The sequence below is a fragment of the Medicago sativa genome, chromosome 8, assembly GCF_051527215.1.
Source record: "Medicago sativa cultivar Bolivia chromosome 8, Bolivia_mono, whole genome shotgun sequence".
In the NCBI taxonomy this organism is placed as follows: Eukaryota; Viridiplantae; Streptophyta; class Magnoliopsida; order Fabales; family Fabaceae; genus Medicago; species Medicago sativa.
The window spans coordinates 83,587,148-83,591,540 of NC_140756.1; the positions used below are offsets into that span (position 1 = coordinate 83,587,148).

Here is a 4,393-nt window from a genome sequence, read left to right on the forward strand (position 1 = left end):
ACAACAGAAAAGCGATTAGAGCACAAAAATTCTCTATTTTACTTATCACGCATACTTATAAACAGAAATTCTGCAGCTTTCCATTTTGAGCACTCTTCACAAAAAAATGTCATTCTTTTTTATAGAAGAAACCTTATGACATTTCATTCAAAAACATACCCAAAAAAAAAAACATGATCTCTAAAAACTGCTGGAATAACATTAAACTAAATAGGAAAATCAAAGCCACAAATAGATGAAAACTAGTTCTAAGGCTTCAGAGCAGAAAACACAACAAAGGACTGCAGAAATTGGCTTTAGTAATTGGTAAGAACACAAGATATTTGAAGGTCTTCAATCTCGTCCTCTGTCAAATTTCTTTAGGACTCTGCAACTTAAAAGACTTTAATTAAGGTCTGACATAAGTATGTGTGGAAAAAAAAATGTAACTCAAATAATTAAGGTGAAAATCAACCATGCTAACAATAACAAAAAAATATAAAGAAAAGGTAATCATCAACCTATGTATGACTTTAGAAAATGGCTAAACAATATATTTAAAAAGCACCGCTCTATGACTTTAGAATAAATATCAACATGGCAAATATGCTGACCAAACAAACATTTCAGCAGAAGAAATGATTAACTTCTGTGCTTCAAACATATTAATGGATTACTGCACCAAACTGAGAAGTTATAATTGTTGTGAGTGTTGACCCTCCTTCAATGCCACAAAACAAACTCCAAGGTCACACTTTATTTGGTATCTTGTACATACCAATAAGCATCCATTGAAGATAATATTGTTTCTTTTTCTATAATCTATACCAGTTTATTTGTAATCTTGTAAACAAAGTAAAAGGATATACAAACATACCAGGAATGTGTTCTACACACATGCATAAAGTAATCAAGTAGAGTGGAACTGTATTTTAATTCTGTGAAACTACTAGTGTCTCGACACAATTATTGCATTAAGGAAATCTTTGGAAAATCTTCACTTATCTATGTAATAGAAGTTTAAAGTTGGCTCTATATATTCAGTACTTCAGTGGAAGTAAAAACAAAACCAATCTTACACAGCTTGATTTTGAAAAAATAGACCTATCATAATAATGTGTCAAAATAGTATATTCAAAGAGTGTATCACTATCACTAGCATTTCTCTTTTTGACATTATTTCATGGAATTCTATTTTCTTTCAAGTTCCAAACAAATTTATTCTTTTTCCTCATACTAATAAAACAGAATAGAACCTCTATTTCTCATACATTCCATTACCTTAGTTTTAGGATACTCTCCATACACTCCAAAAGAAAAGAAGTGGAGAGGGGAAATTGAAAGGATCCTAATAGGAAACAAATGGATTTCTTTTTCTTTTACTGCATTAATTTCAAATCAAAGAAGAGGAAGAGGAAAATTTTGTGGGAGAAGCGTGTCATCTCATCTTTATGAAGCCATAACACTTATGAAGCATATTTTAAGAAAAATCTAGTGCAATGAATCTAGAACAGGTCGCAGATTTTGCAATTTTTAGGGCAAATTAAAAACAGTAACAGTAAAGCATAATTGAAATTAATAAGACAACCTCCTTTAGCAGATTTCGTAATCTCATGCATCAACTCATCAAATTAATTACAATATAAAACAATTTTAAGCAAGCAGTGACCACATCATATACGTTAGAACTCAATCCAGTTGCACTTACACATTCATAAATTACAGTGAATCACACAAACATTTAAGGTTGTCAATTTTTTCAACAAACATATTACGAATAGTTTACCAATAAGCATAAAACAAGACCTTATTCTTTGCAGCAGCCAAATAGTTCATAATACAGGATAATAAATATCAAGGAAATAGTGAACGAGAATACTTTAGACCGGATTCTACTTGTTTGTGTCATTTTATGCTTGCACACTATGAAGCACTGACACGGTACGTGTATTGGATACGATACATATCCGATACGAGGATACGTCGGTCATTGAAAAATATAGGATACGATACGTTTGAGATACGGAGGGAGAAATCCATAAATTATTACTTGCAGCAAACAAATAGGAATTCACATAATTCAACAATAGATTTCAACTCTATTACGTTTAGGATTTCTTGCAAGGTTAAAAGGCAATCCAACAAGAGTAGCTATGACAGCTCTAAGAGTATCTCTATCACTTAAATGATTTCTCTAATGGATAAACTTTCCTCCTTTTCAAAGAAGGACCCTCTTGAATTTTTTCGGTGGGTAATGGAACATGCTTAGGTTTCACTCTGTTACTAGCCAATTCAACAATAGATTTCAACTCGGACAAATATTCCTCATTTACATTAGGACCTAGTTCCATAAATTCTTAACAAATGGTTTTTCACTTAGAGTAAGAACTTGTAAATTCTTTTTAACATAAGTTGCAAGCCCGTGTCTTATTTCCACCTGCTTCTCGAAAGAGGACGATGATCATCTTGTAAAACATTTTCGAAAGAAACTTACTTGGAATTAGAAGGTGTTGCCGACATTATGTTGCTTACGAGTTACTGCACTCTTGATGACCGGTTTGGATCAAGGAGTTCTCTATACTACCCTTTCCTTCAAAAGTGGATACTCTAGTAGTGAATATGCACAACGGTAAAATGAATTTGCACACTAAAAGAATTATGGGAAAAATAAACCAATCTTGAAAAATGCTTAGAAGTTAAATGGGTGCATCGAATTTAGATGAATCAATTAAAGTGGAGAGGGGAGGACATTAAATTAGAGAATAGTAATTAAGGAGAGGAAAACTAAACGGCTAGACGTATCGAGGCGTGTCGGAGACGTGCCGACGAAGTATCGCGACATTTCGGATTTTTTTTTTAATTAAAAAATTCAGATACTCCTTCGATACGTATCGACGGCGTATCGGGTACAATTCAGTAGCTATTTAGGCGTATCGCTTCATAGCTTGCACATTATCACCGGGGAGTGAAAGGAGGGACTATGTATACATGGTCACTTTGGGTCTATCAAGTCGATCACGATGAAACATGTAATGATCTAGAAGCTTTCCTTTGTCATTGAACTTCAACAATCGAGTATAACCGTCTATTTCAAAAATGTCGCCACTTTTTGTAGAGCACATTGGGAAAAATCGCTTAGAAGGAATGCTATTAATAGGAAGAACAAGAGTCTTAGTTCAAGACGAATGCACTTTATATTCTTTCATCATCCATATTTCAACTCTACCTTTAACATAATCCAAAACCCATAGACTTTGAAATTCTCCAAATACTCACAAACCATAACATCCGTTCAAGGTGAAAACCATCAAGAAAAGGCATCTCAAAAAATTATGTTTTCCATTAAATCAATTGCAATAATAACATACATATGTAGATCATGACGAAAAGCTAACCAATGAATAGCACCACTAAAGAGTGACCCTACCATGTGATGATGATAATAGTTACTCATGTAATGGAAGAAAGTGCCCTCAAGTTCTTTCCAAGTATTATCTCTCAACGAGAAAAACTTCAAATATGAATAAAGATCATCTAAGTTTAAATCACAGGACATTGAAACCACCAAATAATGATCTCTTGACTCGTCATACCCAAAACCATAAAAATAGTTGACATGTATACTTAAATCATTAGGAGACAATGTATGTTTTTGTGAGCTTCCATAGGTAGATGCTTTTACGACATAGCAAAATTATAAATCTTCTACACGAACATGTATTTTTTATATGGTTCTTAAAATTCGGGTTTGGTATTTCATAAAAATAAATCTTCATTTTTGAAACATGGTACTGATTCTTCCATTTTCTTTCTTCCAACCAATAAGTTCCCTTCCATTTCCATTTATTTCTTTCTCTTTTTTTATTTGTATTTCAAATTAATACATATTCAATTCTAAAATTGATATTTTAATCCAAATTACTGACAGAAGGCATACTATGATGTAAAAACTATCAACACCTATATCAATGGCACTCAAGAGAAATGGAATCATTTGGTTCAAAATTACCGCCAACTCGTCCTAGTTACGTGAAATAATAGTAAAAAACTCTTATGCGGATTGACCAAGGAGAATTGTTGAAAGGTTTAGTTTATGTCGTTTTAGAGGCATAACAATTCAAAGAATTTAAAGGCACGTCGTAGAAACCCGTTGAAAGAATTTATAGGGAAGATGCAAAAGCTACAACACTTTTCACAGAACTTCAAATGCAATTTGTAGAAGTGTGTTTTTCTCACTAACAATGTTAACTTGAGGGTAAGGGCGTGCTTTTTAAAAATTTGAAGGGGTGTACGTGTTGTTTAGTGAAACATCAAGGGAGGTGAATACAATTTTCCCATCTATTAAAGAACAAAACTTATGACATTTCTTAAAAAAAACAAATGAAGGAATGCAATTTGAGATCAAATGAAAATT

General features: G+C 32.7%; 1 pseudogene; it reads right to left on the minus strand.

The window, feature by feature from the left end:
* Window positions 1-2,957: 2,957 nt before the first annotated feature.
* LOC146902361 (F-box protein CPR1-like) lies at window positions 2,958-3,822 on the minus strand (annotated as a pseudogene).
* Window positions 3,823-4,393: the final 571 nt, after the last annotated feature.